Below are 14954 nucleotides of genomic sequence, written 5' to 3'. Positions count from 1 at the left end.
CATTGCACTTGCATGGCTGGTTTAGTTAAATTTCTGGACAATGGTAACCCCAGAATGTTGACAGTGGGGAACTCTACAATGGTAATGCTGTTTACCATCAAGGGAGATGCGGGGTGGGGTGAGGTGGGGTGGGGGGGTGGGGGGAATGGTTAGACTCACTCTTGTTGCTAAAATGCTGAAATAAAAAATATGTTCAGAACAAGAAAGAGAACTTGTCAACATCTGCTGTGGATGATACCTCCTCCCTCCAGTACAAGGGAAAAGGATCAGCCTCTTGCATCCAAAGTTAGCTGTACAGCAAGACTATAATCCATGTATGGAAATACATGTTACTTTGAGAAACTGTGAAAACAACAATTAACTTCAATTGCATGTCAAAAAGAACAAGTGCTAAACATCACACATGGGTACTTCATCCTAAAACATCTCTAGCGTTGGAGCCAGGAGCCTTTAGCGCTGTTGTCTGTTTAACTATAGAAGAGATGCTAATGAAAGCTGATCAGATAGGCTACAAGTACTTCATAATCACAAAGTGCATTAAAAGGACTAGAGAAATTAAAGCTTATTATAGCCTAATTCATGCTCCAAGCATGAAGCAGTCATGCACAGATTAAAATAAAAATTGGAAGCATGCCATAGGTGATGTGAAATGTGTGATCACATTGACATGACTGACACATGATATGCCTAAAACAGATTGAATTTAAAAAGTTTTAACAAGGCCTGAATCCTTTGAGGGTATTGGATTCCACTGTTTAATTTGATGTTTATTCCTGTTGAACTTAAAACTCATATTAAGTTAAGTTAAAAAAAAATCTTTTGAGTGGGCCACCTTTATGGGCCACTGGCTAGGTCACATGTAGACCAAATAATGCTCATCAAAGTAGATTTGGCACTGGGAGACAGATGAGTTAAAGCACGTGAATTCCCAGAATGGCACGTAAAACTAGCTTTGATCTCTTATTAACATATGAAAGGGCCTAGTGCCTATTTGAGGCAGACACCAGCAATGACTGAAAAATCCCTTAACTCAATATGGGTACAGCTTTTGGGAAACCTTGGTAGGTCCATAACATTTTGCTCCCATTGGCTCATTTTATCCTTCTGAAATGTTTTCATTCATAAATTCACTGTGAAGATCGGTGTAGTAATCTGATGTGTAATATACCTTTAAGACAAATGTAGTAATGGAAGATCACATGATCTTGGTACCCAATAGCAAAGTAGCATGGTCTGCCTCTGCAGTCAGTTGTCATGAGTTAGAGTCTGAAGGGTAAAGACAGAGTTTTGAGTTGTAAGCACACAAGTATAGCTGCTGAGTTACTTTTGTAAATGAACAGAATGTGTTTCTTCTAAGAAGGGTCTACTGATATCTGTCTATGGTACCAACTCAGTCACCCCAAAACAAGCATGCAACCTAGATCCTTCAGTCCCAACAAACCAGAGCACTGGATCCAACACACTGGCAACAAGAGAAAAAAGCAAGGAAAGACACAAAGGGACGAGGTAAAAAGAAACAAAGAATGAAAGAAATCAGGAGAACTGAAATCAGGCCTACCTCACACTGTAGTTGTAAGTAAAGAAAACCTTCCATCCTGATCGTCGAGCATGCCACAGTTTGGAAGAGTAGAGCCTTTTGATCCAACTCGGGCGATTGGTCTCATGTTGAACGCCTTGTGTTCTTCTTCCAGGCGAACAACATCGCGGGGGAGAAGAAGCATGCAATCTTTTTATCCACATGTGGGAGAAAGACATATGGGGGGATATTTTCCCCATGTCGGGTGGGCCAGTCGGGAGTGGGTGCGGATCTGATCACCACCCACGATTGGGTCCATGCCACCATTTTACGTTGGCGGACCAATTAAGGCCTGCCCAGCATAGTTCACAGCTCCTGAGGATAGCGGGAGTGGGTGGGCGCACTCAAACTGCCGGGTCCAACGGTGGGCCAGTGACCTGTATAAATGCAGGCCTGGCAGCCTTGGAAAGGCTGCTCACAATGGCTGGGAGAATGGCTCAGCAGAGGGGCAATGTTGGTAATGCAAGTCCGGAGGGTAGGCCATTAGGGCAGTGTGCCCCTCAATTTTCAGGCAAGGGCCTAGCTGCCCTCCTGGAAAAGGTGGCAGTGTGCCGGGAGGCCCTTCTTCCAAGGGATGGAAGGCAGAGGCCCCCCCACCTGACCAAACGTGTGTGGGAGGAAGTGGCTGAGAGTGTGAGCTCCCATGATGTGGTGCGGCGCACATGGTCCCAGTGCTGCAAAAGGTTCAATGATCTCCTGCGCTTGGGAAGAGTGAGCACCATGTTGCCTCAAGTCACTTAATGTAGCCGTCAGACTGTCCCCCAAGCCTCACCCCCTACCAACTCTGAGTACAGTAACTTAATTGAATCCCTCACGGCATGTATCCCTCGCTGGGTGTGATAGCAGAGATTCACCCTGAAAAGGTTGAGCTAGGATGTGTTCTGCATCCGCAGCATGTGTGACACTGACACCCATAGTATAGAATGGTGGTGAAAGTCAAGGGTCTGCATCTAGGCAGAGTGCTGGAACTGGGAAACATGTCAAAGTCAAGGTGCTAACATGCTGGGAGGGGAGCTTCCAGTTGGCAGGGCACCAATCCATCTGTTGGTCTTTGCGCTTCACGTGCTTGTGCCTCCTTGCTTAGCAAAGTGACACCTTGTGGTGCCACATTTGAAGGAGGCAGCATTTGGGCAAATGGAGTAGGTGTCAGCCCTGGCTTGTTTGGGTGAGTGTGTGGCAGCTGTAGGGAGATGAAGCACTAGAGTCCTGCAGTGTCCCACTCTGGCTGGGTTGGCAGGGATGAGATGGGAATTCAGGTGCAGACTGGACTAATCAATGTCCCTATCTCCTCTTCAGGAAAAGACTGAGCACAACATGTTGGACTGAATGCAGACTGGCAGAGGGCAGGCCCAGTTGGCTACCTTAACAGCTTTTGAGCAACAGGCCATGGATCCTGAGAAGCACCGGTGGCGTTGAGGCTGGGATGCCATGGGGAGGTATGTTTGGCGAGCACTCAGGTCACCATGTGTGTCACAGAAGCCCTGGCACTGCTGAATGCTCAGTGATTGAAGTTAGCAACATGGGTTTACCCTTGATTATGGAAGGATGAGGGCATAATGATCTGGGGGAGCAGCATGCAAATTGACATTGTCTGCACTGTAACTAATCAAATGTTCTTGTTCTTCCTTTCAGCATCACCGGAGCTGGGCTGGGAGGAGGAGGCAGAGGGCCCACCTCCCACCCCTGAAGTCCCGGAGCAAATGCACTCACCAGCATCGTACCATCTCAGCCAGGCAGGCACCAACGCAGATACTAGCACCTCAGTGGGAATTAAATCTTCAGCTAGTGTCCCGGGGCATGGCGGTGAGGGCACTTTACGCTCACTTGAAGTGCGGGCAGAGACAGAGAGTGACCAGGGTTGCGGCAGTCGGAGGATTGCTGGGGACCAGGTACTTACTTGGGCTGATGATGTGCCTCTGGAGTCGTCCGTGAGGCAGTGAATGCTGGAAATGCAGCAGGGTATGCGGGACGATCTGGCAGAGGTACATGAGGCACTGCGTGGCATGGTGCCTGTGATGGAGAAGTCCACGCGGAGCATCATTGATGCATTGAGTCTCATGGCTGAGTGCCATGCTTCCTCCGTGGAGAGAGTGGTGGTTCTAATGGAGAGGCACCTCCAGGAGAACAATCAGTTCCCCCTGGGGTTGCGCTTGGACTGCATTGGCCACAACTGGTCAGTGCCAATGTGGGAGATGGTTTGGGCACCAAGTATCCCAGCTCGGTACCCATCCAACTATAGTTAGCAGTAAGGTCCAAAATGACCACACGTCGTCGCATCAGCTGCCTGTCACCTCTGCGGGATCCTCTCAGGGTGCTCCGGATGAGGTGAGCAGCTCCTCCGCCCCTCTGCCAGTGACCGTGGCATCCGATGAGGCTACGGCGACTGGGGAGATGCCAGTTGTGGAACTGGCCGCTCCCTCCCGGGCGGGTCCATCAAGTGCTCCACAGGCCAGATGTCGCTCGCCAAGGTCATCGAGACTAACAGGACAGCACAGTGAGCAGGCTGTCTCAGATTCCAGTGCCAGTGAGGGGACAGCGCCCAGAAGTAGTGCCTATAAATGTAAATTTAAGGCACCTTAGGCACACCACGGGTTTCTCATTGGTGCTTTTATGTTGACCCAGAGTACTTTGTGGAAGACTTGGTGTGATGTTCTACACCGTTTTTGTTTTAATATAAAAGCAAAAAACTGTGGATGCTGGAAATCCAAAACAAAACAAAAATACCTGGAAAAACCCAGCAGGCCTGACAGCATCTGCGGAGAGAAATACAGCCAACGTTTCGAGTCCATATGACTCTTCAACAGTTTTTGTTTTGCTTTACGAATTTGCATTTTTTTACTCAATAAATTTTGATATGTTGCCATGCCTCAGGTTGATTCCTTACTTCTGCAAGTGAACGGGAACCTATGATGTTATGAGTGAGTTGTTTGACATTGAGCTTTATCGACAAGAGCCTTAGTTAATGTTATTATCCAGGCTGATTTAGCACTCAGGTATCAAGTGTGGACCTGCAGCTCTGGCATGTGTTGAAGGTCCATCTGTGGTGGGCTAGCTGAAGGTTCTTTGGATTAAGGCCACCCGGGTATCCATGCCTCCCTGAGGTATGCCCGGGCATGCTTCTACCCCCTCATCATTCTCCTATGCATGCTCATCCTTGGACTTACTGCTGGACTCATTATGTGCATCCGGAGCAATTGCGTCTACGCCTTCCTCGTCTACTACTGGACTCATCATCTGTTGCCTGTGCAGCCATATTAAGATCTTCTTCCTCCAGTGGGCGCCCCCCCTTGCCAGTTGCAAATTGTGTAGAGTGCAGCATGCAACTGCTATCAGTGACACACAACCTGGGGGTATTGCAGTGCTCCCCCTGAACATTCTAGTCTTCAGAAGCGCATCTGGAGAAGACCGATGGCTCGCTCCCTCACAGCCCTTGTGGAGGCATGGCACCTATTGTACCACTGTTCGGCCTCTGTTCTTGGATGGTGGAGAGGTGTCATGATCCACCTTCTGAGGGGGTAGCCCTTGTTACCCAGCAGTCATCCACCCAGCCGGGCTGGAGCACTGAAGACCCCCGGCACCTGGGAGTGTCTGAGGATGTAGGCATTGTGGGAGCTGCCTGGGTACCTTGCACAGACTTGTAGAATCAGCATCCTGTGATCACACACTATCTGCACGTTCATGGAGCGGAAGCCCTTCCTGTTGACGAAGGCACCGGGCTCACCTGCTGGCGCCTTGATGGCCACATGTGTGCAGTCGATTGCACCCTGGACACGGGGGAAGCCAGCAATCACTGAATCCTCTAGCTTGCTCTGTCTGAGTTGCCTCGTCTCAGGGGTAGTGGATGAAGGTCAATGCATGCCTGAATAGAACATCTGTCACCTGCTTGATACAAGTGTGGACAGCTGATTGGGAGACTTCACAGAGATCACCCACTGACCCCTGGAAAGAGCCGGAGGCATAGAATTTGAGGGCAGCTGTGACCTTTAGAGCCACTGGCATGGGGTGCCCACCCACACAGTTTGCGGAGATCTCAGGGCCTATCATCTGACAAGTGGAGGTGACTGTCTCCCTTGAGTGATGGAGCCTCCTTCAGCACTGCATCTCAGACATATTGATGTAGCTGCTTTGCTGCCTGTAAACCCTGGCAGCAGGATAGTGGCGTCTTCTGCAGCCCCTTCCACCTTGCACGTCCTGTTGTCCAGCACCCCTTGTGCCTGCGCCTCACCTCCCAAAGGTGGCTCCCCTGGAGGCTGAATGTGGACTTCTGGCCTCCTCTCCCTTCTGGTCCTCCCTTCCTCCTCAGAGGAGATGCCTCCAGTGGAGAGAACAATTCCCATTCCCAGGCTAAGGAAAGGCTCCCTGTAAGTTGCAGGGCCAAGAAATGATCCCCATTGTAGAGTCCTGACCCAGGCTTTTACTCCTGTCGAAGCAGCTGGTATGAGTTTTGAAGTGTTCCTGCTCACTAAGGCAAGTATAAGTTACTTTCACACTTAAATACCTCAAACATCACATTCACGACCCCACTCACCCCTCTTTCCTTGTAAGTGGATGAGGTGTATACAAGTATCTCCTACTCGCCTGCCCATGCAACATCCTGAAGATGGCACGGGCTGCGAAAAATTCAGATCAATTGCTGCCTCAAGGGCCTTAACTGGCCCATTAACTGATTTAAGTTCGGATGCACACCCGTCTTCCCAAATATCGCGATGGCGTGTGGTGACGTCGGGATGCACGCCTGACATCACTGCGCATCATTTTAAGGTGTGTGAGGCCCACCCCCACACGCCAATGGGAGAATTCTGGCCCTGGATTAATTCGAAATTTGTTGGCACCCAGTGCCCCAGATTCAAAAAGTTTTGATGACTTGGTGAACCTTTTAAAGAAGAATTACCTGCCCAAGCCTTCGGTGATGATGCAATGGTTCAAATTTAACTCAAGAAGTAGAGCCACGGGGGAGACAGTTGCTTGTTATGTGACAAGTCTGAAATAGTTAACTGAATGTTGCAAGTTTGATAGATCTATCAATGATATGCTTAGAGATCATTCGGTGTGCGGTATAAATGAAGATGCGATTCAAAAGATGTTACTGTCTGAAATAAATTTGTGTTTTCAGAAGGCAATGACAATGGAAGGTGCAGTTTGAGACTCAAAAGCCATACAGGGAGTGCAAAATAGCACTGTCCGCCACTCTGGGCAGGAAGTCTCAGCCAAAACAGCACAAAAGTGCAAAGTTTTACTCAGAAGTGGGAAGCAGCCACTGCTAGCAGACAAATAAAAATAGATAACTTAGCAGCAAAAACATGGCATAATGGCAACAAAAGTGAAAGCAGACAACCTTGTAATTAATCCCAGTTTTAAAAAAATGTAATATTTTCCCTGTCATTGAAATGGATACCTCATGAGACATTGTAAAGATAGAACCAGGCAGACTTTCAGACAAAAGCAAAAACCCAATGAGATCAACAGCATTAAAAAGCCTGAAGTAACAGATTCAGGTATTTATTCATCGTATAATTTAAAGATAGTAAGAACAGCACCTATCTATGTAACCATGAGAGTAAATGAGAGGCCTATCAGAATGGACGTGGATACTGGAGTGGCCACTACGGTGAAAGGTGAGCGTACTTTTAAATACTGAATTATGGGGAATGTAAACTAAATTTGGAAGAAACGGATGCCAAATTGAAAGCTTACATGGGAGAAGACATAAAAGTAAAGGGCATAAGTAAAGTCCCAGTACACAATGGAGGTCAAACAGTGAAATTACCTTTGATGTTAGTGTGAGGCAAGGGACCCAGTCTCCTTGGATGAAACTGGCTGAAAGAAATTAAATTGGAATGGATTGAAATCTTCCAACTGAAAACTAATGGGCTATCAGAGCTACTACAACAATATAGCTCAGTCTTCAAGGATGAAATTGGAAAGATTGCGGGGCTGCAAGCAAACGTTTGTGTAGATCCAGAGGCAACACCAAGATTCATGAAGCCAAGACCAGCACCTTATGCAATGTGAGAAAAGGTAGATGCTGAACTGGACAGATTTAAAAAACTGGGAGTGATACAACCAGTGCAGTTTTCAGAGTGGGCAGCACCAGTTGTACCTGTTCTCAAACCTGGCCAAAGTGTTTGAATTTGTGAAGATTACGAATTAACTGTCAATAAAGTGGCTAAGTTGGATAGACACCCCATACCAAAATTTGAAGGCTTGTACGCTAAACTGGCAGGTGGAACTGCCTACATGAAGCTTGATATGAGTCATGCTTATCAACAGTTGGAATTAGAGAAGGCCCCCCCGGAAGTTTGTCACCATTAATACACGCAAAGGCTTGTATCAATACACCCCCTTACCTTCAGCTAGCACCATATTCCAAAGAACCATAGGAAGTTTACTTTTTCCATGGGAATGCCCCATGTTATAGCTTATTTGGATGACATTCCAGTGACTCACTGAAAAGGAACATTTAATGAACTTGAAAGACTTTTTGAAGCGTTTTTCGCAGGTTGGAGTGTGGTTGAAAAAAAAAGTGCACATTCCAATCGAAAGAGGTAACCTACTTAGGTTACAAGATAGATTCACAAGGCCTACATCCAGTTGAAGAAAAAGTGAAAGCCATTAAAGAAGCACCATCGCCAAAGAATACATCCAAACTGAAATCATTTTTGGAGATGGTCAATTATTATGGTCACTTTTTGCCTAAATTATTGATAGAACTGGCACCCCTGTATTACTTACTCAAGAAAAACCAGTGATGACCTTGGCAAACACCACAAGAAGAAGCTTTCACAAAAGTGAAACAGTTGTTACAATCACCTGCAGTTCTAGTACATTTTGACCTAAAAAAGAGTTGGTGTTGACACATGATGCATCCCCCTATGGAGTGGGAGCAGTGCTTTCCCATTGAATGGACGATGGATCAGAACTATAGGATATGTATCAAGAGCACTCAACACTGCAGAGAAAGGGTAATCTCAAATAGAAAAAGAAGGCCTGTCAATCATCTTTGGTGTTAAGAAATTTCACCAATATGTACACGGTTGTCATTTTACTATCATGTTGGAAGCTATTATTGGGATTGTTTAGTGAAGACAAGGCTATACCTCTATAGCCTCAGCAAGAGTACAAAGATGGGCATTGACCTTGGCAGTGTATGAGTATACTTTCATTCATAGACCCAGAAGTCAAATTGCAAATGCAGATACACTCAGTCGTTTGCCTATGCAAGTAAAAGATGAGGATGTTCCAATTCCTCAAGAATTTGTTTTATTATTGATCTTCCTGGATTCATCACCGATATGTGCAAGACAGATTAAAGATTGGACAAGTCAAGACCTAGTCTTATCCAAAGTACGAGAACAAGTTCTTCACTGATGGTCACAAGAACAGGTGTCTGACGAAATGAAACGGTATTTCCAGAGAAGATATGAAATAACCAGCCAGGAAGATATCTTATTGTGGGGAGCACGAGTGATTGTTCCTCCAAAAGGATGAAAGCCATTGTTATCTGAACTTCACAGTGCACACCCTGGAATTTCCAGAATAAAGGCAATAGCATGCAGCTATTTATGGTGGCCTGGGATGGATGGAGAAATAGAAAACTTAGTGAGAAGTTGTGTGCAGTGTCAGTAAGTACAAAAGTTCCTTCCAACAGCTCCGTTACACCCTTGGGTATGGCAGGAAGGCCATGGGTGTGATTGTACATTGACTATGTCGGACCTTTTTATGGGAACAATGTTTCTACTTATTGTTGATGCACACTCAAAATGGATGGACATACATGAAGTGAAGACACCAACACCTTCTGCTACAATTAACAAGTTACGTCTAAGTTTTGCAATCAATGGATTCCCAGAAGTGGTGGTATCAGACAATGGGACATCATTTACTGAGTGCTGAATCTCACTGATTCAGTTCCCATAACATTGTTCCCATAAAAGATCCCACATAGTTGACGTGTAATTGCACCCATGGCCTTCTTGGCCATTCCCAAGGGTGTAACAGAGGTGTTGGAGGTAACTTTTGTACTTGCTGACACTACGTACAAGTTCTCACTAAGTTTTCTATTTCTCCACCCTTCATCAAATGGATTGGTTGGTTGGAAAGCAGTTCAGACGTTTAAATCTGGTATGAAGAAATTGTCTGGAGATTCTATAGTGACTAAACTAACATGTTTTCTTTTCCATTATAAGACCACCCCTCATATAACAACAAGTGTCACACCTGTGGAATTTTTGATGAAGCACCGCCCCCGATTGAGGCTGAGCCTAATTATGGAGGGAAGGTGGAAAGGAGTCAGGGAAGTCAGAAAACTGAACATGACTGTCACAGGATGTTTAACATAGGAGAGAAGATGTTTGTAAAGAATTTTAGAGAAGGACCAACATGGTTGTTTTGGTGAAATCAGTGCAGGAACAGGACCTCTTTCCTACCACGTGAAAGTAGAAGATCGAGTTATTTGGAGACATGTAGATCATTTAAGAAGAGGAGAAACAAAATACCCAGAAATAATTTCACCAGTGTTCACGACTGAATCAAAATTTCTTGTTGAAAGAACTCAGCTGAGTACAGATGTGTCTGAAGGGTTGACTATGTCTGAAAGAGTCGAAGAACCAGATGCTCAGACAACTACAGTGAAGGAGGTTCCGGACAAAACATCAGAAGTTGTAGAGCTGAGACATTCTAAATGCAAAAGGAAACCCCCAGAAAGACTGAGTTTGTAAATTACTTATCTGAGTGAATAATTTCATATTTTGAGAAAAAATTGTAAAATGTATTTCGGAGTAAAGGGGGAGGGATGTAGTAATCTGATGTGTAATACACCTTTAAGACAAATGTTGTAATGGAAGATAACATGATCTTGATACCCAATAGCAGAGTAGTGTGGGCTACTTCTGTAGTCAGTAGTCTTGACTTAGAGCCTGATGAGTAAAGACAGAGTTTTGAGATTTAAACACACAAGCATAGCTGCTGAGTTCCTTTTGTAAATAAACAGAATGGTCTACTGATACATGAATGAATATCCAGCTGCCTTTTAAACATGTTGCTCGGATATGATGGCAGGGCTTGCAACTTCCTGCCCGTCCCTCCGTGTGATTCAGTGTCAAACCACTAGCTGCATAATTAATGAGCTCAAAATCATGCGGTTCAGTGTGTTTACTCATTAAGCTCTGCAGCAGGCGCCCCTCTGACTGCCCACCCCCACCTTAGGTAGGACTTAGACAGGGAGTGGAAAATCGCAATTTTCAATTCACTATCATTCTGTCTCTGGAAATCTAAAGGTAATTGCATCTATTTCTTCAGAACTGTTAGTGAACTGATTGTCCAGATGGACGTTAGTTTCCAATTATATGCCATATGGAAATAATTAAAGTGTGGATTTAGATTCTATGGCAATGACTTTAAACAGTCCACAGAAAAATATGATGCTGACATCAATGTTACTTTCTTGAGTTTTAATGTGAAATACCTTATTTTTTTTTAGCTTGCCTAAATCCATTAATACACTATTTAACACTGACTTTTTGAAATTGCTTATTTTTTTAATGCTCATTCATGGGTTGTGGGTGTCACTGGCTATGCCCATCCCTAATTGCCCTTGTTCAGAGAGAGGCATTAAAAGTCAACCACATTGCAGTAGGTCTGGAGTCCAGGTAAGGACTGCACATTACCTTTCATAAAGGGAATTAGTGAACCAGATAGGTTTTTACAACAATCAGCAATGGCTTTGTGGTCGGTATCAGATTTATAATTCCAGATTTTTTTGAATTCAAATTTCATCATCTGCTGTGGTGGAATTTGAACCTGGGTCTCCCCCACAGTATTACCTGGGGTCTTTGGAATCTTAGCTCAGTGACAATACCACTACACCAGCACTTCCCCCTAATGTACTTGCTATTTCAAAGGGAAATGTGAATGTTGTTCAAAAGACATAAATACCCAATCTGTAAGTCTGTAGCTCCAGGCCTTGATGAGTAAGTTGTGATGGAAGTTTATTGTGCTTAGAATAAGAATCAATTATTAGTCTATTTATATGAAACTGGCCAGACATCAACTTATCTGTCACTAATGTACATTTCAGCATTGAAACCCAGAAGCAGGAGGTGAATAATTTACTGAAGCTTCACAAGCTGCATTGATTTATTAATATGCATTTTGACAGCAAATAAAAGTCTATCAGGTTCATTTAGCGTCAATGTATGTTAAAATTTATTTAGGTGAGATGGAAAGAATGCTGTTTGACATTGATGTCAGCATCATTTTGTTCTATAGACTGTTAAAAGCATTGCCATAATCACAGAACACCCGTATAATCTAAATCCATGCTTTAATTATTTCTATATGACATAGAATTGGATACAAACATCCATCAGGATAATCAGGTCACTAACAGTCCTGAAGAAATAGATGAAATTACCTCAAGATTTCCAGAGATAGGCTGCAACTACTTCTTTCCTTCAAACCTGTTAATCTACAAATAGGATTAGGCATGGAAAATTCATGCTCTAGCAGCAGACGAGGATAGAATACCTATCCCTTTACTACAGCTTCATTGAAAATAGATAAATACTATGATAAAAGCAAGATATTGTGGACGCTAGAAATCTGAAACAAAAACAGGAAATGCTGGAAAAACTCAGCAGGTCTAACAGCATCTGTGGAGAGGAAGACAGAGATAACATTTCGAGTCAATATGACTCTTCTTCAGAGCAGAGTAGATAAATACTACACAGGGTGGGATTTTTGAGAAATTCCTGCCTGAAGTCAACGGACCTGTTGCTGGCCTATCAAATTTTCCGTCCCGCCCACGACTGCTCCAAAGGTGGGCGGGACTGGAAAATCCTGTCCGTTTACGTCCTTCCTACTTTTTGTCCAATGAGGGATCCAGACAAACATTTAAAAACAAGCCTTTCTTGGCCTCTTCTGGCCACCCTGGAGCCTTCTGCCATGTGTTATTGTTTTGTCGCTGTGTGAGTCTTCCGTGATTTAAAATTTAAAATCTTACTGTGGCACAATAACATAATCGTGCTGCAACTTTCATACATTAACCAGGCCTCCTGTGTGGTGGACGTACCTGAATCACAACACTTAAACTCATGGGAACAGGAACTCTGGGCTGGATTTTCACGGAGCCATTTAAAAATGATCGGCAAGATCCAATTCTTGGATATCCACCCCCAATCCCAGGGCCAGCAGGTTTCACCAGATTGGGATAAGGATGCAGAGAGTGAATCTGCACCGTGCACACCTGACCTGGCCAGCTCCAGTATGGGGGCTAAGCATCTCCTCACCCCTCACAATTTTTTAAGTCCTGCCATGGCTCATAGTTCACAACCCCTCAGAGGAGTCATGAACCATGGTTTAGATTTGTGTACCTCTTGACATGGAATGTGTGATGGACCATGGGCAGTGTCTGAGCGGTGGTGAGTTGGTTTGAGGGGTGAGGGCTAGAGGGCCTATCCGCTTTTATTACAACAGGGACAAAGTCTCAGAGAAGTTAGGTAGACCTTCTAATGAGCCCGTTTTGCCCGCCCTCTTGGCTGCCTAGGATCTGCTTCAGGGACTGTCACTTCCCCACCTGACCCTAGAGCAAAAATTGTGTTTGGCCAGGCACTTTAATCCGAGGCAGACCTGCCGAGTTGCCTCAGTATGAAAATCTGGTCCTTTGTGCGAACACTACAGTTTGCAACTGGCTGCCAATTTAAACCCTTACTTACAATCAACACCCAGCCCTGGCAGCCCAAATAAGAACAGTAAATTTTAAATTGGGCTCCCATTTGCACTTTGAGAACCTAATTTAAATATATTAATGAAATGTCCCACCTCTTCACAGCAAGACACCCCGGCACGCCAATACGCACTGGCACAAAAAAGATAATGGGCACGTGCATGACAAAGTAAGGACAGGTTCCCCATATTTAAGTCTTTACCCACCTCCTCAGTCTCTAAACTTCTCCTGCCGGCCTTGGGAATGGGTACTACCAAGGCCAATATGTCTCTTGTACACACGTGTCCCAATTTTAACTCCAATGCCTGGTGGAAACTGACCTGAGGTCAGTTAAGATGAGGGCAGCAACTTGTCCCTTTGATTTTTTGGCCTTGCTGATCTGTCCTGACGTTAACCTATGCATTTGAGTAGATCTGCAGGAAGGAAGTGAGGTCTTTCTTTAAATATGCAGATTAGTCGCTGCAACTTTGAGCAAGGGCCTGAGTGGAGGCGTAGAGATAGATCCCTTGTCAGGCCAGAGGTTCATGAGAAGAGGTTTGGGCATACAGTTTTTAAATTTTATTTTTAGGTTACTTTGGAGGTGCAGAGGTACTCCTTCAGGCCTCATGAAGAAGCCTTGGGCCTTCTTTGCCGCAGGCTCCCCTCCCAAACTCACTGACTGCTGGGAACATTCCCACAACTATGACCTCCTGTTGCTGAATTTTCAACCCTGCCCTCTAGCAGGCAATGGAGCTGGCCTGGTTCAGGTGGAAATCAGGGCAGATGCACGTGAATGAAGGCAATTGTTAAGATTGGTCTGTCCTCTGCAATCTTTACCTGCTTTCAGGCATTACATGCTCTGTAACCACACCCCTTAAAAATCTGGACCAGGGATCAGAATTTAACCCATATAACAGGGGTCCCGCCCACCTGCTGGAGAACCAGTCAGTGATCTACGTCACCTCCCTTGAGGAAGACTTGCTGGCATTAAGTGCCTTAAGTATCCAGCACCAGGTCTTCCCTGGATTATGGACCCTGGGGGTGAAAATCCCAATCCTCGAAAGCTGCCAGTCAATCAGCTCTCCAATGCAGGCAGTGCCACTGACAGCGGTGACAGCTGCTGGCAATGCATCCACTAGAGGCCCAGGATCAACAATAGACCTGAGGCTGAAGCAGTGATGGTGGAATGGAGGTACTGGTCATGGGAGAGGAGAGAGGGGGTCAGAGGCAAGGGCATGTGTGTGGCTTTCAGTGAGCCCTCTCGCTTCCAGATGCCTGGTCCCTTGATCAGGCAATAAGTGCCTTTGAACGAGTGATCCCTTGGGAGTTTGCAAGCAAACCCTTGCCAGGTATGTTTTTTGGACTTCCTGCCTGGCAGCTCCCCTGCCTGCCACTTGTTGAATGCCAGTGGCAGTGGGAAGAGGCCCTTAAGTGGGCATTTATTGCTCACTTGAGGGTCATAATTAGCATCCAGGCAGGAAGGCCATCCATGAGCTTCCCTGCCACCCAATTAAATTCCTTGCCTCCAAATTCACCATGGGGGGTCTAGGGGGTGGTGGTGTGTGTCAGTTTCACCTCTGACTTCTGAGCGGTTTGAATTGCTCCCACTCTCTGGGTTCTAGGCCTTGGACTTATTTCGGAGTTGTGACAAAGTGCAGCAGACAACTGGTTTTGGTG

This window comes from Carcharodon carcharias, chromosome 6 (genome assembly GCF_017639515.1).
Source record: "Carcharodon carcharias isolate sCarCar2 chromosome 6, sCarCar2.pri, whole genome shotgun sequence".
Classification (NCBI taxonomy): domain Eukaryota; kingdom Metazoa; phylum Chordata; class Chondrichthyes; order Lamniformes; family Lamnidae; genus Carcharodon; species Carcharodon carcharias.
The sequence above is the reverse complement of the archived record's forward strand: the minus strand, read 5'-3'. Positions refer to the sequence as shown.